Source organism: Myotis nattereri (genome assembly GCF_964212035.1).
Source record: "Myotis nattereri genome assembly, chromosome: 1".
NCBI classification, from domain to species: domain Eukaryota; kingdom Metazoa; phylum Chordata; class Mammalia; order Chiroptera; family Vespertilionidae; genus Myotis; species Myotis nattereri.
Genome location: NC_138075.1, coordinates 47,459,967 through 47,486,330, shown reverse-complemented (window position 1 = coordinate 47,486,330; position 26,364 = coordinate 47,459,967). Strand labels below are relative to the sequence as shown.

At 41.1% G+C, this 26,364-nt stretch overlaps 1 protein-coding gene across 2 annotated transcripts in view; it reads right to left on the bottom strand.

The window, feature by feature from the left end:
• The window catches only part of CSNK1G1 (casein kinase 1 gamma 1), a 148,072-nt gene extending 122,316 nt beyond the window's left edge, over nt 1-25,756 (bottom strand). For both annotated transcript variants that reach the window (XM_081094358.1, XM_081094359.1), the window contains exon 1: nt 25,520-25,756. The gene's annotated coding sequence lies outside the window, so the exon portion shown is untranslated. The remainder of the gene's footprint in view (nt 1-25,519) is intronic.
• Between the last annotated feature and the right edge of the window lie 608 nt (nt 25,757-26,364).

The window sequence follows — 26,364 nt, the reverse complement described above, 5'->3', positions numbered from 1 at the left end:
CTACTGTTATGAATTGTAATGTAAATATCTGATATGCAGGATGTATTTTCATTGTTACAAATTGAACATAATTAAAGCATAGTGATTAATCACAAAAACAATATGTAATTATATATGTGTTTTCTGATGGTCTTAGGCAACCCTTGTGAAAGGGTCGCGACCCACAGGTTGAGAACTGCTGCTCTAGAGGCTTTGAGTCTTTACCTGATCTAATTAGTCAGAAACAGACTTTAACACTGCCCTGCACTAGAGATTGAGAGGTGGAGAGGATCTACCTAATACATAGTCACAAACCCAAACAGAAAGCCAAAATGAGACAAAGAAACAACCCCAAATGAAAGAACTAGCAAATTCTCCAGAAGTGATAAATGAAGCAGAGATAAGAAATTTATCTAAAACAGAGTTCAGAGTAATGATGGTAAAGATGCTCAACAGCATGAAAAAAGATATAGTAACTATGAAAAAAACAGTCTGAGATTTTAAAAAATGACATAACACAAATAAAGAACACTTTGGAAAGTATGCACAGCAGATTAGGGGAAGCTGGGAATCGAATCAGTGAATTAGAAGACAGAATTGAAAATATCACTCAATCAGAGAACCAAAAAACACACACACAAAAAAAACAGGAGGACATGCCCTAGCTGGTTTGGCTCAGTGGATAGAGTGTCAGCCTGCGAACTGAAAGGTCCCAGGTTCAATTTCGGTCAAGGGCGCATGCCCGGGTTGCGGGCTCGATACCCACTGGGGGGCTTGAAGGAGGCAACCAATCAATGATTCTCTCTCATCACTGATGTCTCTCTCTCTCCCTCTTCCTTGCTCTCTGAAACCAATAAAAAATATATTTAAGAAACAGGAGGACAGCTTAAGGGAGCTGTGGGACAACGTGAAACATAACAATATTAGGATAGCAGCTGTGCCAGAAGGGCAGAAAGGGAGAAAGTAACAGAGAACATGTTTGAAGAAATAATGGCAGAAAACTTCCCTAGTCTGGTAAAGAAAAAAGTCATACAAGTTCAGGAGGCACAGAGAACCCCAAGCAAGAAGAACCCAAACAGGCCCACACCTAGACATATCATAATTAAAATGCCAAAAGTTAAAGACAAAGAGAGATTCTTAAAGGCAGCAAGAGAAACAAAAACTGTTACCTACAAAGGAGTTCCCATAGGCCAGTGGTCGGCAAACCGCAGCTCACGAGCCACATGCGGCTCTTTGGACCCTTGAGTGTGGCCATGGAGTTTCAATCGCACTGTTTCTGTGCGCCCGCACGTGGTATTTTGTGGGAGAGCCACACTCAAAGGGCCACAGTTTGCCGACCACTGCCATAGGCTGACACCTGATTTCTCATCAGAAACCCTACAGGCCAGAAGGGAATGGCATGAAGTACTCAAGGTAATGCAAAGCAAGGATCTGACACCAAGATTATTATATCCAGCATGCTATCATTCAAAATAGATGATCAAATAAAAAGCTTCCCAGACAAAGAAAGGCTAAAGGAGTACATCACCACCAAGCCAGCATTACAAGAAATGCTAAAGGGACTGCTGTAATGAGAAGAAACAGAGAGAGAAACCTAGCCATACAGAATTAAAATGGCAATAAATAAGTACCTACCAATAATAACCCTAAATGTAAATGGATTAAATGCTCCAATCAAAAGGCATAGGGTAGCTAAATGGATACAAAAACATGACCCAACCATATGCTGTCTACAAGAGACCCACCTCAAAATAAAAGACACACACAGGATGAGAGTGAAGCGATGAAAAAAAATTTCCATGCAAATGGAAAAGAAAAAAAAGCTGGAGTAGCAATACTCATATCTGACAAAATAGACTTTAAAATGAAGGCCATCACTATAACAAAGGTCACAACATAACACTAAAGGGACCGATCCAACAAGAGGATATAACCCTGGTAAACATATATGCACCCAATATAGGAGCGCCTAAATAAAAAATCTTCTAGACGACTTCAACGGAGAGATTGACAACAATATAATCATAGTAAGGGACTTTAATACCCCTTTGAGTTCACTGGGTGGATCTTCCAGACAAAACTTAACAAGGAAACAGAGACTCTAAAGAACACACTGGATCAGATGGATTTAATTGACGTTTATAGAACATATCACCCAATACAGTAGAATATTCTTCTCAAGTGCACAAGGATCATTCACAAAGATAGACCACATGTTAGGACACAAAGCAAGTCTCTGCAAGTTCAACAAGATTAAAATCATATCAAACATCTCAGATCACGGTGGAATGAAATTAGAAACCAACAACAGTAAAAACACTCTAAAACATTCAAACACATGGAGGCTAAATAGCATGTTATGAAACAATGAATGTGTTACCAATGAGATCAAGAAAGAAGTAAAAAACTTCCTGGAAACAAATCAAAATGTACACATAATCACCCCAAAATCTCAGGAACACAACAAAAGCAGTCCTGAGAGGGAAATTCATAGCAGTACAGGCATATTTCAAAAAACAAGAAAAATCAGCAATAAACTATTTAACCCTACAACTTAAAGAACTAGAAAGAGTACAAGAAAAGTCAAGAGTATGCAGAAAGAAGGAAATAATGAAGATTAGAGTAGAAATAAAGAACATAGAGACTTTAAAAAAAATACAAAAGAAAATCAATGAAACCAAGAGCTGGTTCTTTGAAAGGATAAACAAAATTGATAAACCATTAGCCAGACTCATCAAGAAACAAAAGAGAGAGAGGACACAAATAAAATCAGTAATGAAAGTGGAGCAGTAACAACTGACAACACAGAAATACCAAGCATTGTAAGTAAATACTATGAACAACTATATGCCAACAAACTGGACGATGTAGATGAAATAGACAAATTCCTAGAAAAATATACTCTCCCAAAACTGAATCAGAGGAATCAGAAAACCCGAATAGGCCAATAACAACTGATGAAATAGAAGAAATAATCAAAAAACTCCCACTAATCCACCCAGTCTGGATAGCTTAACAGGGGAGTTTTACCAAACATTCAAAGAAGAACTAACACCTATACTCCTCAAACTATTTCAGAAAATCCAAGAGGAAGGAACACTTCCAAACTCTTTTTATGAGGCCAGCATTACCCTAATTCCAAATTCAGACAAAGACACTATAAAGAAAGAGAATTACAGTCCAATATCCCTGATGAACGTAGATCCTAAAATCCTCAACAAAATATTAGCAAATCGCATCCAGCAATATATTAAAAAGTTATATACCATGATCTAGTGGATTTATTCCAGGGATGCAAGACTGGTACAATATTCGCAAAACAATAAATGTGATACATTACATTAAAAAATTAAAAGACAAAAATTACATAATCATATCAGTAGATGCAGAGAAAACATTCGACACAATCCAACACCAATTTTTGATAAAAACTCTCAGCAAAGTGGAAATAGAGGGAATATATCTCAACATGATAAAGGTCATATATGACAAACCTACAGCCAACACCATACTCAATGGCAAAAATTAAAACCATTTCCCCTATGAACAGGATAAGACAGGGATGCCCACTTTCACCACTCCTGTTCCACATAGTACTGGAAGTGGTAGTCATAGCAATCAGTAAAGAAGAAGAAATAAAAAGCATCCAAATTAGAAAAGAAGAGGTAAAACTATCATTATTCGCAGATGACATGATATTGTACACAGAAAACCCTAAAGACTCCATCAAAAAACTACTACACTTAAATGAATTTGACAATGTAGCAGGATACAAAATTAACACACAGAAATCTATGGCTATTTTATACACCAATAATTAACTCACAGAAAGAGAAACTAAAAAAAAAAAAATCCCATTTACCATTGCACCAAAAAAATTAATATATCTAGGAATAAACTAAGAAGGCAAAAGACCTGCACTCAGAAAACTACAGGATGTTGAAATAAAAGATGGAGGAAGACACAAAAAAGACGGAAGAATATACCATGTTCATGGATTGGTAGAATCAACATCATTAAAATGTCCATACTATCCAAAGCAATCTATAGATTCAATGCAATCCCTATTAAGATATCAACCGCATATTTCACAGACCTAGAACAAACTCTCCAAAAATTCCTATGGAATAAAGAAAGACCCTGAATAGCCATAGCAATCCTCATAAAGAAGAACAAAGTTGGAGGGATCACAATTACAGATATCAAGCTATATTACAAAGCCACTGTTCTCAAAATTGCCTGGTACTGGCAAAAGAACAGACATATAGACAAATGGAACAGAGCAGAGAACCCAGAAATCGACTCGAGCCATTATGGTCAATTAGTATTTGCAAAGGAGGCAAGATCATACAATGGAGTCAAGACAGTCTCTTCAATAAATGGTGTTGGGAAAATTAGACAGATACATGCAAAAAAATGAAACTAGAACACCAATTAATACCATAAACAAAAATAAACTCAAAATGAATAAAGGACTAATATGTAAGACAGGAAACCATAAAAATCTTACAAGAATCCATAGGCAGCAAAATAGCAGACATATGTCATAGCAATATCTTTACCGATACAGCTCCTAGGGCAATGGAAACTAAGGAGAAAATAAACAAATGGGACTACATCAAAATAAAAAGCTTCTGCACCGCAAAAGAAACCATCAACAAAACAAGAAAGCCCACTGCATGGGAAAATATATTTGCCAATGTTATCTCCAATAAGGGTTTAATCTTCAACATTTACAGGGAACTCAAACGACTTAATAAAAGGAAGATAAACAATCCAATAAAAAAAATTGGCAAAGAACCTAAATAGACACTTTTCAAAAGAGGACATACAGAAGGCCAAGAGACTTATGAAAACATGCTCAAAGTCACTAATCATCTGAGATGCAAATCAAAACGACAAGTGCTGGTGAGGATGTGGAGAAAAAGGAGCCCTCGTGCACCGCTGGTGAGAATGCAAACTGGTGCAGCCGCTGTGGTTAAGTATGGAGTTTCCTCAAAAAGTTAAAAATGGAGCTCCCATTTGACCCAGTAATACCACTTCTAGGAATATACCCCAAGAAATCAGAAACAACAATTAGAAAGAATATATGCACCTCTAAGTTCATAGCAGCGCAATTACAATAGCTAAGATTTGGAAACAGCCTAAGTGCCCATCAGCGAATGAGTGGATTAAAAACTGTGATATATCTACGCAATGAAATACTACGTTGCTGTAAAAAAGAAGGAACTCTTACCATTTGCAACAGCATGGATGGACCTGGAGAGCATTATGCTAAGCGAAATAAGCCAGTCAGAGAAAGATAAATATGACATGATCTCACTCATTTGTGGAATATAATGAACAATATAAACTAATGAACAAAAATAGAGCCAGAGGGAAAAAATATTTTAGAATATAATAGAAGTAATCCTGTTATTTGCAGATTTTTAATATTTCCTACAACTTTTGTGATATTATACTATGTAAGTACAGTTTTGGTAATATTATTACATTTAAAGTATTTTTTCTTGATATATTAAAAAAAGAAATTAATACAATTTGATGTGGCTAAAACTGTACTATTTTGATATAAATTTTATTTAATTTTACTTTTTAGCTAGCTGCCAAATGTACATGATATCCAAAGGCCACAGAGTACTGTGTTGTATTATACATATGTACTTAAAATCATTGAAAGGGTAAATTTTGTTATGTTTTATCACAATTTTTTTTAAAGCAGGATTAGAAAGAGTAGGAAGCATTGTGTGAATCTGTGCAGTAATTACTTGGGAAATACAGTAGCTTGAGGTAGAGAGCTACATTTAATGTGAAATTGGACAAATTATAAACAAATAAAGTGAAAAATCTCTACCAAAAAAATGGGCAAAGGACTTGAATAAACAGTTCATCCAAAAAAAATGTATAAAATGGCCAATAAGCACAAGAAAAGATGCTTCATTAGGGAAATGCAAAGCAAGGTCAGGAGACACCACACACCCACTAGGATAGCTGTAATATTTTTTAAAAAGTCTTCTCGTTGAGCTCCTTTTCTGTTGATCTGTGGCAGTTTATGGATTCACACAAGCGACAATTCACAGACTAGCATTATTTGCCTCCTGCCTCCAAAGGTATATTCTGCTGTTCTGTGAGACATTCTGGCATTCAGGCTGATGGTAAAACCAGTTTCAACTTTCCATAGAGAGCTACTCCTGTCCTTTGGGTCTTTTCTCAATTGAGTGAGGCTACTTTCTAAGGGACTACTGTCCAATATGTGAGGTTAACTTTGGCACTTATTCCATATCTCTTTGCTTTATAATAGGTCATTTCATCTGATGTTTAAAAAAGAAAAGGCACAAAGTAACAAATTTTGGTGAGGACATAAAGAAATTTGAACCCTTGAACACTGCTGGTGAAAATGTAAATGGTTCAGCTACTGTGGAAAACGGTTGGCAGTTTCTCAAAAAGTAAAATGTACAACTATCATATGACCCAGCAATTCCATTCCTAAAAATTATGCCAAGTGAAAAAAGCAGACACACGTACACACACACAAAAGGCACTTATTATATGACTAAAGGCCCGGGGCACAAAATTCATGCAGGGGGAGTCCCCTCAGCCCAGCCTGCACCCTCTCCAATCCAGAACCCCTTGGGGGATGTTCGACTGCTGGTTTAAGTCAGACATCCCTCTCACAATCCAGGACCACTGGCTCCTAACTGCTCACCTGTCTGCCTGCCTGATCACCCCTAACTGCCCCCCCCCCCCCGCTGGCTTGGTTGCCCCTTAATGCCCCCACTGCTGGCCTGGTCGCCCCCAACAGTCCCCCTCTGCCAGCCTGGTTGCCCTTAACTGCCCCCCCCACCACCACCAGCCTAGTCACCCCATGCAGCCTGCTGTTCAGTCATTTGGTCGTCCCTCACTAACCCCCCTGCTGGCTTGGTCATAGGCAGCCATCTTGTGAGGGCATGAGGGTTAATTTGCATATTACCTCTTTATTATATAGAATTCTATTTATATGAATTATCCAGAATAGGTAAATTCATAGAGATAGAAAGCAGATTTCCAGGGGCTGTGAAGAAAGAATTGCTTAATAGGGGTTTTTCCTTTTGGGATAATAAAATGTTTTAGAACTACATAAAGGTTCTGGTTGCATAACATACGTACCAAATACCACCAAACTGTGCATTTAAACTGATTAATTTTATGATGTGTGAATTTTACCCAATAAATAAGAGAATGCTAGAACAGAACTGATAACATCTGAAAACAATTACCCAAGCATGTTATTTTACTACTTATTGCTTCCCAACTAAAACATTATACATTATAATCACCTGGAGTGCCTGTTAAAAAAATAACAATGAAATATTTCCTAACCCTTTGCGGTCCAATTTTATTTTTGGAATTCAAACAGTCTGGTCCAAATTAATTGACAGGATTGAATGTTGAACTTTTTAATGTTCTTATTTTAAAGTTTAAACCAAAAATTCACTGGTTATATTATTAAGTATGTTCAATCAAAGAGTTTATTCTTTAAAACATTTCATAGTGTGGTATCTTTTGAAATTGGTCTGTCGAGTCAGCCTCGACGTTGGACCAAAAAGGGTTAAACTATCTTAAGATTAAGACATTTTCTATAATATCAGCAACGACTGCCATTATAGAAAGCTCCTCAGGCATAATTTAATCATTGACTTATTTATTCTAAAAGTTACTTTTTTAAAATACATTTTTATTTATTTCAGAAAGGAAGGGAGAGAGTGAGAGAGAAACATCAATGATGAGAGAGAATCATTGAACAGTCACCTCCTGCATGCCCTACACTGGGGGATCAAGCCCACAACCCAGGCATGTGCCCTGCCTGGGAATCGAACCATGACCTCCTGGTTCATAGGTCAACACACAACCACTGAGCCATGCCAGCTGGGCTACAAGATATTTTTTAAAAGCTGGATGAAGTGGTTCTAATTTAGTCACCATGAGTGAAAGGACAAAACCCAGAAACAACTATCACAAGTCACTTCATAGATATGGTATCACAAGAACTTTATACCTAAAAAACAATACAAAAATTTCCACGGGTTATTTCTCACAACCACTTTTACAAAACAGTTCCAAGAAATGGAAATTTTACAAGAAATGGTTTTCTTCATTTCTATCTTTTAGTAGTCCAAAAAATTCTGCACATCATAATCAGATTTACCTTTCATACATACAAATACATCCTGTTACTCCGAAGCTTAAAAAACCTTCAGTGGGTCCTCCTACTTACAACAACATCAAATCTAACTTCCTCTGACTCTCTTTTCTTTCTTTAATCCTCACCCGAGGATATGTTTCCATTGATTTTTAGAGAGGGGGAGAAGGAGAGGAAGAGAGAAAAAGACACATCAATCAGTTGCCTTCCCTATGCACAGCGACTGAGTATTGGACCCGTGACCCTTTGGTGCACAGGACTACACTCCAACCAACCAAGCCACACTGGCCAGGGCCCTCTGTCTGACTTCTATTAACCTGTAGTAAGAGCTATTCTCAAACTTTAGTGTACATTGTAATCACCTGGAGTGCCTGTTAAAACAGATTGTTGTACGCTACTTCTAGAATTTCCAATTCTGGAGTCTGAAGCAGGCCTCAAAACCGATATTTACAATAGATCTCCAAAATGACCCCATTCTATCTCCTTAATACATTTATTTCTCCCTATTCCCTAACCAGTACATAATTCTTTGATTGGATTCATCTTTTCACGAGCTGTGCCCAATTCTTCCTCCCTGCTTAACTTTGCTGCCCCAAAACACTTTCTTGCCTACCCAAATCATTCTCATCCTTTAAGGCTGTAGTTCTCAGCACTGCCTTATATTACAATCACCTGAGAACGCTTTTAAAAACTATGGTTGCACCACCTATCGGATTCTGATTCAACCGATCCTGGGGAAAGTTTCCCCATTTTACTCTGATGGGCAGGCAGAGTTGAGATCCACCACTTTACCTTCCTTCAATCTGTTTCCCAAAAGAATTATGAACACTCACTGAATTTTTCTCCCCTCTAAATTCCTATACTGTTCCCAGATTATATTACTAAGTTTAAAAGAAGTTACTTAATAGATTGTACTACTCTATATATTTCATTTTGTCTTATTTCTCCAACTTGATCTGTGATCATTTCTTGAATTTCTACACTCTTATAGCACTAGTATCATGATGAATACATAGTAGGCGCTCTGTGATTATTTCTTCATTGATTATGGATTCAAAATAGAATTCAGAGCTTTAAAATATTTCTAATCTATCCAATTCAGGAAACTACACTCCCTCTTTTTAAATAGTTTTGCAACAAACTAATTGTGTTATGGTGAGTCATTTAACTCCTTCCTGCACCAATAAATAAATTGGGAAGAAAAATACTAATGTATCAAAATGTTATGAAAAATAATAAAATTATTAATAGCATCATAAATGATTCACAGTTGCTTCCTTAGAGCAAATGGCCTTTTCTAAATCCACTAAGACTGTTTCAAAACAGTTAAAAAGAATCAAAGCACACAGATTTAAAGCCCTGATTTGTTTTCTCAACAGATGTGCATCCTTCAAGCCCTGAATTCACCAGATGCATATTGAATTAATCCCCACTTTTAGTTTTTATATAACACTCCACTTTAGTTTTATAAATACTTCCCCAGATAAAGCAGAATCCACTGGTGCTTTATGACATTAAATATTAACAGATTATCTCTACTATGCAAAAAAATACATTAAGATTCATTTTAATGCAGTCAAATGTGTGCTTGTTACTAGTAAATATAGGCTATCATATCTTCATTATTTTTAAATTGGCCAATTTCTATCTAGAATGTGAAAAGTAAATTTGCTCTTAACTAAAAATCCAGTGACACTTGGTACGTAAAGATAAAGCAACTCACTTAACACTTTAGAAATTAACTAGGAAATTCAACAAAATATTTGAATTCTAAAACTATAGTAGTTTAATAGTCCAATGAAATTTCCTGGAAAATTTACTTCTTATAAAATCATAATTTTTTCATTAACTAAATTGAACCAATTAATGTATTATATCAGAAATAGGACTGATACTCAGGAGCCATGGGGTCCAATCTAACATTAACTATAAAATCCTGAGCAAGTCACTTAGCCTCTGCATTTAAGTAGTCTCAACTGTAAAATGAAAGAATCTAACTAGACCATCTCCATTGTTTTCTTTCAGCTTTATGAATCCCTAACCTATGAAACTCAAGAAACGCAATCATTAACCAGATGGATCCCATTAAAGACAAAGTGGGCTTATGTATTGATTGATATGGAGAACATCTATCCCTAGAAAACCTAAGTGCTTTCACAGAAACAGATTGTTCCTGTGTGTTATATAACTATGTGAAAAAGCAAACATAATCCACCAAACATGGAGCTACTAAACCATTTTTACATCATATCCTAGATGACCAGAATATTTGGATGTCACAATACAAATTAAGGTTAAGCCCTAGTTGGTTTGGCTCAGTGGACAGAAGGCCTGCAGACTGAAAGGTCCTGGGTTCGATTCCAATTAAGGGCACATGCCCAGGTTGCAGGCTCGATCCCCAGTAGGGGGCATGCAGGAGGCAGCTGATCAATGATGTATCCTCTTATCATTGATGCTTCTATCTCCCTCTCCCTTTCCTTTCCTCTTTGAAATCAGTAAAAATATATTTTAAAAAAAGATACTTTGGAATAACAAAGGGTGTCCCTATAAGTCCAGGATAGGACAGTTATAAAGCCAACTGAAAGTAGATTCTAGCTAATAATTACTACTTAGGCTATGTAAAAAATAGTGTATCAGGACAGCATTTTATTGCCATTATAATAGATATTCCCACTCTGAGTCAGAATTGGAAATGATCAGGCAACTATAGCAGTACCCATGTACTCTTCCTACTAAACCTCTGCCAGGTCAAGCTTCTGGATTGCTTCTTACAAGTGTAATAAGCACTCACTGGAGCTCTGGCCAAGAAATCTGTATAGCTGAAACCATGAGTGACAATAAAATGTAAGTAGCAAAGCACCTTAATTTTAGTGATGGTTCAAAAATTCTGAATTTAGATCCCCTTTACCACCTGCTACTGTCGTATGGTCGGTACCACATTTAGCTCACACTTCCTAATCTCAAACAAAGAATTAGGCACCTATCAGTTAACACTTAATGACCTAATATCAATCTTTTTGAAAGGGAAACTCAAGACTCTAAATAATGCTTCTAATTACATCTAAGAATGTCAGGAACATCTCTTTTCAAAACCAGCCCCACAAATCATTTTATTCATTTTAATTTCTTTTAAAAATATGCCTGGGCCCGGCCAATGTGGCTCAGTGGTTGAGCTTGAGTGTTGACCCATGAACCAAGAAGTCACTGGTTCAGTTCCCAGTCAGGGCACATGCCTAGGTTGGGGGCTCGATCCCCAGTGGGGGGCATGCAGGTGGCAGCTGATTGATGTTTCTCTCTCTATCCCTCTCCCTTCCTCTCTCTCTAAAAATCAGTAAGAACATATATATTTTTTAAATGCCTGGGTTGGAGAGGGAGAGATGAACTGGCAGAGCCCAGAGGATTTTTAGGGCAGTGAAAATACTCTATATATTATAATGATAAATAAATGTTATCATATTTTTTAAACCCATAGAATATACAACACAAAAACTGAACCCTAAGTTAAATTATGAACTTTGGGTGATTATGTGTCAATTAAGAAACATACCGGGGTCGGGGGTAAAAAAAAAAAAAGAAAGAAAAGAAACATACCACTCTGGTGATGTTGAAAATGAGAGAGGATGCCCTGCCCATTGTGGCTCAGTTGGCTGCACATTATCCCATGCATCAAAAGGTTGATGGTTTGATTCCAGGTCATAGTACATGTCTGAATTGTGGGCTCAATCCCCGATAGAGGGCGTGCAGGAGGCAGCCGATTGATATTGTGCTTGCACATTGATGTTTCTCTTTCCCCCTCTCCCTTCCTCCCTCTCTAAAAATCAATTAAAAATGTTAAAAAAAGAAAAGGAAGGAAGGAAAGGAGGGAGGGAGGGAATGAGGGAGAGCTATGCATGTATGGCAACAGAGGGTATACAGGAAATCTCTGTACCTTCCTTTCAATTTTGCTGTGAACCCAAAACTACTCTAAAAAAACATAACAAAAGACAACACAAAGCATTTTTTCAAATGTTTTTGGAATAGAAAATATTTTTATAAACAATTGAACATCCTTGTGCACAGATAAACTCCTTAAAACTTTCACAAAAATTAACTCAAAATGTATCTTACAACTCAATGTGACATGCAAAACTATGAAAATTCTAGAAGATAACATAAGAAAAAATCTATGTGATCTTGGGTTTGGCACTGAGTTTTTAGATACACCAAAGTATGCTCAATGAAAGAAAAACTTAAGTATATTTGTGTGTGTGTGTGTGTCTGTGTGTGTTTCTTTTGAAATATGTTTTCATTGATTTTTAGAGAGAGAAGAAGGGAAAGGGATAAAGAGATAGGAACACTGAAGAGAGAGAAACATCATTGATCAGCTACCTCCTGCACACCCCTTCCAAGGATGGAGCCCACAACCCAGGCACGTGCTCTGCCAGGAATCAAACTTCGACCCGAGCCACACTGGCTGGGCAAAATTTGTTAAATTCATTAAAGTTAAAAACATCTGTACTATGAAAGTCATTGTTAAGAGAATAAAGACACAAGACACAAATTGGAAGAAAATATTTGCAAAACACATATCTGATGAAGAATTTGTATCCAAAATATACAAAAAAACACTTAAAATTCAATAATAAGAAAACAAACCACCCAATTTAATAAGAGGCAAAAGATCTGAACAGACATCTCACCAAAGATATATAGATGATGGCAAATCCTATATAATAAAGAGGTAATATGCAAATTGGCCCTCACTCCATCACGCCATCACAAGATGGCTGCACCCACAGGGGAGGCAGGGTTTCCATAACACAAGATGGCTGCACCCACAGCGGAGGCAGGGTTCCCATAACGAGCGATAAGCAGGGACCTGAGGCTGTCCCCCCTGCCTGGTGGGGTTTGTTGGGGAACCTCATGCCAAACTCCCTGCCTGGCAGGACTTGAAGGGGAACCTCAGGGCTCGACGGGGGACCTTAGGCCATGCCCCCCGGCACCAGGCCAGGGGACCTCAGGCCACTCCCCCTGCCCTGGGCCAGGGTACCTGAGGCTACACCCCCTACCCCAGCGCCAGGCTGGGGAACTTAGGCCACACCCCCTGCCCCAGTGCTGGGCCGGGGGACCTAAGGGTGCACCGGGGGACCTTAGGCTGTGCCCCTCGCCCAGTGGGACTTGATGGGGTACCTGAGGCTGCACCCCCACCCACCCAACAGGGCTTGACAGGGGCCCTGAGGCTGCACCCCCAACCCAGCGGGGCTTGACGGGGGACCTGAGGCTGCACCCCCCGCTCGATGGGACTTGACAGGAGTGGGGCCGGCCGGGTCTGGATCTCGCCCAATGGAGGTGGAGCCGGCTGGGTCTCACGCGATTTCAAGGTGCACACAGGTGGGCAGAGAGTTGACTCTGAGTCCCACGGCGTGCCCCAGACTCTGACAGGAGGAAGATTTTCATATACATTTTACCAACTTTCTTTCATCTCTGACACTTCTATTATAGAGAAAGGGCAAATAGCAATATTAACATATTTCCTCTAATTAATACCCTTTTAATGTGCATGAATTTCGTGCACCAGGCATAGTAAGCATATGAAAAGGTACTCAACATTGTATGTCATTACGATATTGCAAATTAAAATACCTATTAGAATGGATAAAGTACATGAAACTGATAATACCAAATAATGGCAAGGTTGTGAGCAACAGGAATGCTCATTCATTGCTGATGGGAATGCAAAATGGTATAAATACTTTGGAAGACAGTTTGACAGTTTCCTACAAAATTAAACATGGTACTTCCATAAGATCTTGCAATCACACTGCTAGGCATTTACTCAAAGGAGTTGAAAGCATAGGTTTACATAAAACCCAGCACATGCATGTTTATAGCAGCTTTATTCATAATATCCAAAAAAATGGAAGAGTCAAGATGTCCTTCAATAGGTGAAGGGATAAACAACTGTGGTACATCCATATAATGGAAAATTTTCCTATCTAATAAAAGAGAAACATGGTAATTAGCCGTACATCCGCTACCCTTCCCATTGGCTAATCAGGGTGATATGCAAATTAACTGCCAGCCGAGATGGCGGCCGGCAGCCAGGCAGCTTGAAGCGAACATGAGGCTTGCTTGCTTCAGTGACGGAGGACTCCAACGTTCCCCACCTGCTGCTGCCGGCCTCTGAGCTTGCAGTTTGAAACATTGTTACAAATATAGAAGCTAAACAAAACCCCAGAAACCTGCATTCAGCCAGCCGGGATCTCAGAGCTGGAGTTGAAACAGTGTTTCGATTATAGAACCCAAACAAACCAGATACCTGCTTTCAGCAGCCGAGGCCTAACAGCTGGAGCCAAGCCTCAGAGCTAAAGCTGGCCCAGAATAAAAAAAAAAAAAAAGGAGTGGTTGGGAGCTTCACTCACCCGCCAGCCTGAAAACAGCCCTCAGCCCCTCACCCAGACTGGCCAGGCACCCCAGTGGAAACCCCCATCCTAAAGGGTGTGTGACCAGCTGCAAACAGCCATCATCCCCTCACACAGGCTGGCCAGGCACCCCAGTGGGGACCCCCACTCTGAAGGGGGTGTGACCAGCTGCAAAGAGCCATCATCCCCTCACCCAGGCTGGCCAGGCACCCCAGTGGGGACCCCCACCCTGAAGGGTGTGTGACCAGCTGCAAACAGCCATCAGCCCCTCACCCAGACTGGCCAGGCACCCCAGTGGGGACCCCCACCCTGATCCAGGACACCCTCAGGGCAAACCAGCCGGCCCCCACCCATGCACCAGGCCTCTACCCTATATAGTAAAAGGGTAATATGCCTCCCAGCACCGGGATCAGCGGAGCCGCTAGGCCTCCCGGCACCGGGATCAGTGTGACAGGGGGCAGCACCCAAACCCCGTGATCGCCCTACGGCTCTGTGTGTGACAGGGGGCAGGGCCACAACCTCCCTATCCGCCCTGCTCTGTTCGTGACAGGGGAAGGCGCCCCAACCCCCTGATCAGCCCTGCTCTGTGCCTGATAGGGGGGAGCTCCCCAACCCCCTGATCGCCCTGCAGCTGTGTGTGTGACAGGGGGCAGCGCCCCAACCCCCTGATCGGCCCTGCTCTGTGTGTGACAGGGTGTGGCGCCCCAGCCCCCCCCACAGGGGCCCTGCTCTGTGTGTGACAGGGTAGAGCCATAACCTCCCCATCGGCCCTGCTCTGAGTGTGACAGGGTGTGGCACCCCAACCCCCTGATCCGCCCTGCTCTGTGTGTAAAAGGCGGCGGTGCCCAAACTCCCCTATCGGCCCTACTCTGTGAGTGACAGGGGGAGCTCCTCAACCCCCTGATCGGCCCTGCTCTGTGTGTGACAGGGGGGAGCTCCCGAACCCCGATCGACCCTGCTCTGTGCGTGACAGGGTACAGAGCCCCAACCCCCCTGATGGGCCCTGCTCTGTGACGGACAGGGGGCAGCGCCCCAATCCCCTGATTGCCCCTGCTCTGTGTGTGACAGGGGGTGGCGCCGCAACCTCCCCATCGACCCTGCCTTGAGTGTGACAGGGGGCGGTGCCCCAACCCCCCAATCGGCCCTACCCTGAGTGTGACTGAGGGTGGCATCTCAAGCTCCCGATCTGCCCTGCTCTGTGCATGACAGGGGGCAGCACCCCAACTCCCCTATCAGCCCTGCTGAGCCCGACCAGGGGCTGCACCTAGGGATTGGGCCTGCCCTCTGCCACCCGGGAGCGGGCCTAAGCCAGCAGGTCGTTATCTCCCTAGGGGTCCCAGACTGCGAGAGGGCACAGGCCGGGCTGAGGGACCCACCTCCCCCCCCCCCCCAGTGCACAAATTTTTGTGCACCGGGCCTCTAGTTCAGCAATAAAAGAAAATGAGCTATCAAGCCACAAATAGAAGAAACTTAAAAGCATATTATTAACTGAAAGAAACCAGTCTGCATGTTATATGATCCCAACGCTATGAAATTTTGGAAAAGGCAAGACTATATAGTGACAGTAAAAAGGTCAGTAGTTGCCAGGGATTCTGGGGGAAGGAAAGGAGGGATGAATAGGTAAAACAGAATTTTTAGGGTGGTAAAATTATTCAGTATGAAATTGTATGATAGAAAATACTATTATGCATTTGTTAAAACCCACAGAACTATACAACACAAAGAGTGAACCTTAATGAAAACTATGGATTATAGTTAATAGTAATGTATCAATACAGGCAATATTGGTTCATTAATTGTAACTAACGTACCACACCAATACAAAATGTTACTAATAGAGGAAATAGGGAGGGAGGATATATAGATATGAGAAATATTGAACTCTACCTGCTCAATTATTCCATAATTCTAAAACTATTTAAATAAATAAAGGTTGATTTTTTTGAATTGGGCATCCACAATCTCGAAACTAGAATTTATAGAAATTCTCATCAACGAAAAAAGAAACTGACTTTAAATAAAACCAAATTTTGCCCTAACTGGTTTGGCTCAGTGGATAGAGTGTCGACCTGCGGACTGAAGGGTTCCAGGTTTGATTCTGGTCAAGTGTATGTAACTTGGTTGCGGGCACATCCCCAGTAGGGAGTGTGCAGGAGGCAGCTGATCGATGTTTCTCTCTCATTGATGTTTCTAACTCTCTATTCCTCTCCCCTCCTCTCTGTAAAAAATCAATAAAATATATATTTTTAAAAATTGCAAAAAAATAAAAAATATTTTTTAAAAACACCAAATTTTAATAAATTTAAATAAAAATATTTTACCTTGCCGAAACCGGTTTGACTCATTGGATAGAGCGTCGGCTTGCGGACTGAAAGGTCCCAGGTTCGATTCCAGTCAAGGGCATGTACCTGGGTTGCGGGCACATCCCCAGTAGGAGATGTGCAGGAGGCAGCTGATCGATGTTTCTCTCTCATCGATATTTCTTACTCTCTATCTCTCTCCCTTCCTCTCTGTAAAAAATCAATAAAATATATTAAAAATATATATATTTTACCTTTAATCCCTTTGCCTTTTTCCTGGCATTGGCCATACTGGTCATATCCCTGCTCACTAACACCTACATCAGAGAGTGACAGCTAGGAAATGGAGAAGTTACCCAGCTGGGAAGCTGCTTGATCAGTCATGGTTAGCAATTGAGCCTTAAGAACTAATGAGATCTGGTGACTATCATGGACACTCAAGCACACACACAAACACACACAACTTAAAACATTTCCACATCATTCATTAATGCCAACAAATTAAAGTATAGTTATAAATTTATCAAGAGGGATGTAAAGGTATGGTACTTTCATTCAGAGGCTCAAGTCCTCAACACCCCTTTTTGTCTGTCCAAGAGTTAGAATGGCCTGGGCAGTTTGAGCGCTGGCCCATGAACCAAGAGGTTACCGGTTTGATTCCTGGTCAGGTCATATGCCCAGGTTGGGGGCTCAATCCCCAGTGGGGGGCATGCAAGAAGCATCTGTGTGATGTTGATGTTTCTCATCAATGTTTCTTACCCCCTCCCTCTCCCTTCCTCTCTCTAAAATCAATAAAAACATATTTTTTTAAAAAGAGTTAGAATGCTGCTATTCCTTAGAAATTTATGCGGCATTTTGATAGGCTTACCCAGCACCCACAGGTGTTGCAGCAAGTTCTTTTTGATGGCAAGGGCCAATGGTTACCTGTTCACTCAGCTTCTCTGGCAAAGGCAAAAATCCAAGAGAATATCCCTTTCCCCAGTATGTCAATGCCTCCATTGTGATGGGTGAGCTATTATTGAAGAACAATTCCCACCCCTGACACCCCAGGTCCTACCATAACTACACTACCCAGTCAGCGTCTCTAGACAACTAACAGACTGCAGTGGTGTAGAGGCAGGGGAGTCTGTATGTTTTCCTGTGTCATCAGAATACTCCTGCTGAAATCAAAGGATGGCTTTCTTCTGTCCAGATGGCTCTCCGTTCGGTCCATTTTTGTGATACCACACCAGTTCTACTTAAAGTTTCTCAAAGATCCCTGGGTTTTTAGGTTCCATGTTTGATGTCAACTACTGTAACACAAACAAGTAATGGTCTTTTCCACCTCAGTAAACCCAAAGCCTGACCTCAAAATTTATCAAGATTCAAAATGAAACCCTGACCGGTTTGGCTCAGTGGACAGAGCATCGGCCTGTGGAGTGAAGGGTCCCAGGTTCAATTCTGGTCAAGGGCATGTACCTTGGTTGTGGGCACATCCCCAGTAGGGAGTGTGCAGGAGGCAGCTGAATCTATGTTTCTCACTCATCGACGTTTCTAACTCTCTATCCTTCTCCCTCTCCCTTCCTCTTGGTAAAAAAATCAATAAAATATATATATTTTTAAAAGATATATCTTTAAAAAGAAAAAAGATTCAAACTGAAAAGTGACAAGAATGTGCCCTATGAACTGTTATGGTATAGCAACTGGCATAGGTAAGGCAAAACTCACTACTAAAAGACTAAGTGGACTTATCACTAAATAAAAAATCTCCAGTAGAAGCTCCTCTTCTGATTGTGACATCAAAGGGAAAAATTTATTCTGTATCTCCATAATCCATTTTCTTAGCAACTTCCACCAGGAGTGGACTATGGTTAAGCACTACTGACAAGAATAGTTTATTAAGGAACATTTGGAATCTTGCTCTCTGGCATATGTCCTCAGTTTGGCTCAAATAAACTCACAAAAATTTATCTAAAAAGGAAAAGAATGGTTTATTAAGTGAATGATGACAAAGATATATGATGCTACCTAATGTTCACATAGTCTGAAAAAAACAATTACTTTTAACCAATGTCTGTGAACTTTGTGTAACTCAGTATAAAAATGCAGATTCTTTGACTTTTGTGTTCACTGATATAGCTGAAATTATATAACCTAAATCAGAGGATTTTTATTTTTGAAAAATAATCTGATGAATTCAAAGCCACAAAACATGAAAGGGTGAGAGAATAAGAAATCTGAAACAGATGGCATCTAATTTTTTTTCCTGAGTCCATCCTGAACACAATCCCAATAATGTCAAAATCCAATTTAGCTCTCCAAATAAGTAAATCTCCCAAACTGAAAATGGTAATTCTGCTCTGATTGGTGCTGTCCAGTGGTTAGGGCGTTAGCCCCCACATTGAAGGGTCACAGGTTCAATTTCCAGTCAAGGGTTCAAACCTTGATTTTGGGTTCATCCTCCAGCCCCAGTGGGGGAGGGGGTGTGTGCAGGAGGCAGCTAACACATGTGTCTCTCTCACATCAATGTTTCTCTCTCTCTCTCCCCCTCCTCCTCTCTCCCTCTCTTCTACTCTCTCTCAAAAAATGAATGGAAAAAATATCCTTGGGTGAGGATTAACCAAAAAAAGAAGAAGAAAAGAAAGAAAACGGTAATTCTGCCCTGGCCAAGGAGCTCAGTTGGTTAGAGCGTTGTCCCCAACAAGATCCCAGGACAGGGCATATAAAAGAAGCAACCAATAAATACATAAATAAGTGGAGCAACAATGTTTCTCTCTTTCTTTCTATCCCTCTCATTACCCCTTTCCTCTAAACATCAATAAAAAAGAAAATGGTAATTCTGAAATAAACTTATTCTTTTTTTTCCTCCCAGCTTAAATTTTTTATATTAGGCAGAAATGAGTACAGAGAAGTTACATGTTTAAAAAAATATCATTCCAAGACCATTATAAACTGATGAACAAAAATAGATAGAGGCAGAGCAGCATCGAACAGACTGTCAAACTACAGCGGGAAGGGAAGGCCAGGGAGGGTTGCGGGGGGGGGGGGGGGGGGTGGGGGTGGCGGTGGTGGTGGTGGTGGTGGTAAGAGATCAACCGAAGGACTTGTGTGCATGCATATAAGCATAACCAATGGACACAAGACACTGGGGGGTGGGGGGAGCCGGGGGAATGTCAAGGGGGAAAAAAAAAAGAGACATATGTAATGCTCTTTGTAATACTTTAAGCAATAAAAAAATATATATATATCATTCTAGCCATAGCTGGTTTTGCTCAGTGGACAGAGTGTCCATCTTTGCTCAGTGGATAGAGTATCCACCTGCGGACTGAAGGGTCCTTGGTTCGATTCTGGTCAAAGGCACAAGCCCAGGTTGTGGGCTTGATCCCCAGTAGTGGGCATGTAGGAGGCAGCCAATGAATGATTCTCTCTCATTATCAATGTTTCTCTCTCTCTCTCTCTCTCTCTCTCTCTCTCCTTCCTCTCTGAAATAAATAAATAATAAATATAAAAATTATCATTCCACAAATTCTAAAGTTCTTTCATGAAACTCTACTTCTATTTATCTGAAGACACTGAAGCAGTTTCTATCAAATTGGTGATATTAAAATCTGTCTATGATATCAGCTCTTTTTTTCTGGATACAACGATTAGTTATCTTCATTACAAAAGTTCACATATTTCAAAAAAAAAAAAAAGCTTTCAAATAACAAGCTCTGGAAGAATACTCATTTGGTTTGAGTAAAGCACTACCTGGAATTTTAAAAACATTTACACAGTAACTTTCATTCCTGATTTGACAGCATCAATAAAATTAGCTGTATGTACTTTGTTCATTATTTGAATCTAGTATATGGTATATAAACCTTCCCAATTTTTCCTAAAGCTTTCTGAGCTCATCCAAGGAATGGATATTAAAGGAGTCATTTTTAGATTTCCTGACAAGCAAATTCCATAACTGACAACTGCAAAGATTCCTGGAACAGCCACATACTTTGAGTGGAAAAGATCATTGAGAAAAGTATCACCTCTAACAATTTCTATTGTTGCCCATAATTTAGATAGATCTTTTTACTCTAACAGCTAATATCCTCTTATAATACTATAACAAATGGTTTATGAAAGTTTTATGAGAAGAGAGTGGAAAATAGGAGTTCCTGATATCTTTACCAACAAAGCAAGATAATACTGCCTCAAATTTTAGATTCAAAAGATGATGAAAAAAATTATTCAGGAAAACATAGCTAAAAGCTTAAAGATACACTAAAAACTTTACACTCTTTAAAGGGGCATTCACGAAGTTGAATAATCTTACAAAAAGCTACAACTACCAAAAATATAATTTCAACATTTTTTTTAAAAAAAAGGGTATGGAGCCCGGCTGGTGTGGGTCAGTGGTTGAATGTCAACTTATGAACCAAGAGATCCCTGGTTCAATTCCCAGGCAGGGTATATGCCTGGGTTTTGGACTCAATCCCCAATAGGGGGTGTGTAAGAAGCAGCAGATGGATGTTTCTCATCGATGTTTCTATCTCTCTGTATCTCCCTCTTTAAAATCAATACAAACATTTTTTTAAAAAAGGTATAAATACTTCATGAATAATTTTAAATATATCCATCCATTTATCAATGTGACCAATATTTATTGCTTATTATATAGATTCAGTGGTGGGTAAAATTTAAAATAGTATTTCTACCTCAAGGAGCATTCAGTATAGTTGGTGACTTTTATCAGAGTTTTTATATATATTTTTTACACACAAAAAACTATTACTAAAGTAAGTAATTATTACTTAATTTCTATCTTTTGTGTATAAAGTACATTTAAAAATTAAAAAGTACAGCCCAGCCAGCATGGCTCAGTGGTTGCGTGTCAACCTATGAACCAGGAGGTCACGGTTCCATTCCCAACCAAGGCACATGCCTGGGTTCCAGGCTCGATCCCCAGTGTGGGGTGTGCAGGAGGTAGTGATCAATGATTCTCTCTCATAATTGATGTTTCTTATCTCTCCCTCTCCCTTCCTACTTGAAATCAATAAAAATATTTTATTTTATTTTTTTAATTAAAAAGTTCAGCCCTACAGATTTGGCTCAGACTAAAGGGTCCTGGGTTTGATTCCACTCAAGGGGATATACCACATGCAGGAGGCAACCAATCGATGTGTCTCTCTCACATCAATGTTCTCTCTCTCTGTCTCCCCCCACCCTTCTACTCTCTCTAAAAATCAATGGAAAAATATCCTCTGGTGAGGATTAACAACAACAACAACAAAAGTAAAAAGTGTGAACTAGCCCTAACCGGTTTGGCTCAATGGGTAGAGCGTCAGCCTGTGGACTCAAGGGTCCCAGGTTCGATACCGGTCAAGGGCATGTACCTTGGTTGCGGGCACATACCCAATAGGGAATGTGCAGGAGGCAGCTGATCGATGTTTCTCTCTCATCAATGTTTCTAACTCTCTATCCCTCTCCCTTCCTCTCTGTAAAAAAACCAATAAAATATATATATTTTTTAAAAGTATGAACTACATGTTACATCACAAAGCAAACTATATTAGCTGAAAATATGACATATAACAGATAACATATAATTATCATTTTAAAACCATAAAAGAGCCGAAACCGGTTTGGCTCAGTGGATAGAGCGTCGGCCTGCGGACTGAAAGGTCCCAGGTTCGATTCCGGTCAAGGGCATGTACCTGGGTTGCGGGCACATCCCCAGTAGGAGATATGCAGGAGGCAGCTGATCGATGTTTCTCTCTCATCGATGTTTCTAACTCTCTATCTCTCTCCCTTTCTCTCTGTAAAAAATCAATAAAATATATTTAAAAAAAAAAAAAAAAAAACCATAAAAGAAACAAATTATAAAGACTTCATGTTCCTGAGATTTATTTCTATATTAGAGGCCCAGTGCATGAAATTCATGCACTGGGGGGAGGGGTTCCCCAGCCTGGCCTGTGCCCTCTCACAGTACGGGAGCCCTGCAATAGATCGCCCCAAAGAGGTAGGCCCCGCCCACCCATCTGGGGCTCCTCGATGGATTGCCCCAAAGAGGTAGGCAGGAGCCGGGGTCCCGCCTCTGGGTCATGCACGCAGAGTCAAGTCCCCGCCCACCCGTGCGCACCGGCTGCGCACGCAGCCCTGCCCACCCGTGTGCACCGGCTGCGCACGCAGCTTTCTAGTAATGAATTGTGATGGCATGAGAGCATGATGACCATTTGCATATTAGCTCTTTATTATATAGGATTATCATCACGACTGACTTAAAGGCAGAATTTCATTCCATTTTCATTTATTTTACAGATTATACATATAAGAATTCTGTAAATTTTGCTAATAGTTTAAATCTAATTAAGATGAGTCACAACACTAATGTTAATTTTAATCTTAAATTACAACTTTCTATTTTATGTCCCAATTTAATTCTCTTCAGAGACAGGGGATGTTGACTGAAATTTACATAAATTACTTTGTTGTTGTTATTAATCCCCACCTGAGGATATTTTCCCATTGATTCTTAGAGAGAAAGGGAGAGACAAAGAGAGAAACATCAATATGAGAGAGTCACATCAATTGATTGCCTCCTGCACACATGACCTGACCCACTGGGAAAGGTGGGGGGAATCCAGTCTGTAACCCAGGTAGGTGCCCTTGACTTGAATCAAACCCTGGACCCGTCAGTCCCAGGGCGGATGCCCAAATCAGCTAGCTCAGCGGTTCTCAATCTGTGAGTCACGACCATCGGAAAACACATATAGCATATCAGATACTTACATTACGATTCACAACAGTAGCAAAATTACAGTTATGAAGTAGCAACGAAAATAACTTTATGGTTGGGGTCACCACAACATGAGGAACTAACTATATTAAAGGGTTGAGGCATTAGGAAGGTTGAGAACCACTGGGCTAGGGCATAAATTACTTTTTAAATGTTTTATTTTAAAATAGATTTTTATTGATTTCAGAGAGGAAGGGAGAGGGAGAGAGAATCATTGATCAGTTGTCTCTTGCATGACCCCCCTGGGGATGGAGCCAGCAACCTGGGCATGTGCCCTTGAGAGAAATGGAACCGGGGACCCTTTAGTCCACAGGCTGTTGGACTATCCACTGAGCCAAACCAGATAGGGCTTAAATGTTTTTCCTATCAATCCATACTATATACAACACAAATCTGAGAAAACCTTTGAAACATTATTGGTATTTTGAATAAATGCGCATATTCTACTTTGTTTTTAAGAGTTAAGAAACTACTGGTAGCTGAATTTCATGCTACTTGTAATCAATTTCTCTAAGTCACTGAAAGTCTTGTTGTATATATGTTTTTAAATATTATTATCCAATTCCCTTCCTATCTCAAGCCTTATTCCACAAAACTGGGCTACCTTGACTGTGTAAGATGAATGATAATTCATCTTTCAATTAGAAGGTGATTCCATTTAAGGTGGACTATTATTTACGTATATCACCCCCCTTACAATACTGGTAAGAATTTTAACTCATTGTATTTATGAAGAAAATAAATCTCTGGTAGGTTCCATGACTTGCCCAAGATCAACAACTAGCCAATGGCAGGTTGGGTTCAATCCCAGATTTACCTACCTCAAAGCCAAAACTTCCCCTGGACCACAATTATCTCCTTAAAAGATTAAGAGACAGGCTCAAAAGCAGACAATCCTGTCTCTCTGAACTTATCTATTCTGAGGCATCACCACACAGTACTTACCAGTCGGCCACTGATTGAAATAAAAATGAAGAGCTTCGTTCTGCTTCATTTAAACTAGGGCAGGCTTACTGGCAGGTTAAAAAAAAAAAAAAGAGGGTGGAAAAGGCTTGCCTCAACATGTCTCCTAGACCTCTATTCTATACGGTTCTAGTCTTTTTTTTTTTTTTTTTTTTTTTTTTTTTTTATAAACACCAATATCTACCAAACAAGACTATGCCGGACTAGCCTATAGTTCGGTGCTTTTCAGAATTGCACTTTTCTAAGATAACTTATACGATTTGATATAGAACTAAGAGACATTGTTGAATATGTTATTCCAGCACTTTTCAAACATTTGAAATATCATTTAGAGGCGACAAACCCAATTTCACTCTCTTTTACGCTGTGATGCCGCCCACTTGGGGGGTACCGCTCCCGTGCGACGCAGGGACCCGAGCAAGAAAGGAAGAAGCGGGGGACGCACACGGAAGTCGGGTGGAGGGAGGTCTCTTTACCCACTCTTCGGCCCTAGCTCGGTCAAGGGCGGCTCCCCACGGTGTCCAGCCGAGTCACAATCCCCCAAAACCTCAAAACCGGGCTAGGTCCCAGCGGGGTGGACAGGGAAAGCAGGCAATGGGAGCTTTGGATTGCCCCAACCACCCTGCCCAGATCTATGCCCTCCTTTCGGCTCCGGAGAACGCTCCCCCTTTCAGAGCGAGTCCTCCAGGTGGCAAACTCCGCGTCCACACGGCAGAAGTCTTCTGCATCCAAAGGGGAGCCTCCTCCGCAACGTTCACCCAGCCACCCGAAACTCTCCGCCCGCGGTTTCCACCAGCCCCTCCTCTCCACCCCCGCAACCTCCACAGACACCAGCGCCGGCCTGCGCCCCACCCAGCATCTCGGCGTCCCCCTTCCCGACCCGGAGAACGCGGCCCGCCCCCCTCCCCCCGCAACCAGTCCCCACAAACACACACACACCCACCTCAGGCTCCAACCTCCGGGACCCCGTCGAAGCCGGAGCGAGTACCTGGTCCGGTGGTGCTCCGGGGATCACAAGGGGCCGGCGCGGTCCCCTCCCAGAGGCGACGAGCGCTTCGGTACCCACCCACGGTGGTAGCTTCTCTCTTTCCCAGGAAGCGGAGGGAGGAGAGGTGTGGGAGGGGAGGGGGAAGGCGAGGAGCCGAGGGGCGACAGGAGCCGAGCCGGAACCACTAACGCTGGCCCCACCCTCAGCCTGGCGCAAAGCAGCCGGGCGCTCTAGGTAGGACACACTTCAAGCAGTCAGCGAGAAACTGACACAACCACTTCCGGGTCACCCCACTACTGCCCCTCCTTAGCAACCGCGTGGGGTTGCTAAGCGGAAGTGCCTCAAAAGCACCCCCATTTCTTCTGGGACTATCAGGAGGTAGCTGGAAGCGTGTACTCTCCTTTGACAACACCCTCTACCTTCTGCTCCTGGTCTTAGAGAACACGCTTCACAGCCGGAGCCACAAAGCCCATCTTGCTTTTCCCTTAAGCTGTGCCCACGCCTCCACCCCTACCCCCAGAAACTATGAACACCTGCTTCCTCCCACCCTGAGTCCCAGGCCACCCACTGGTCTCTCTCTCTCTCTCTCTCTCTCTCTCTCTCTCTCTCTCTCTCTCTCTCTCTCTCCCTTGTGGGAGTTCTCTTTTCTGGCAGTTTAGCAAGCATCCCCCTCTTGTGGATTTTCAGTTGTGTTTCAATTGGGCTTTTAAAATCTTCAATGTTATGAAAGTTTTCTCATGTACTTCATTCTCCTTTGACAGCCTCATAGGGAATGGTAAGTTTTGTCTTTGTCTTCACCC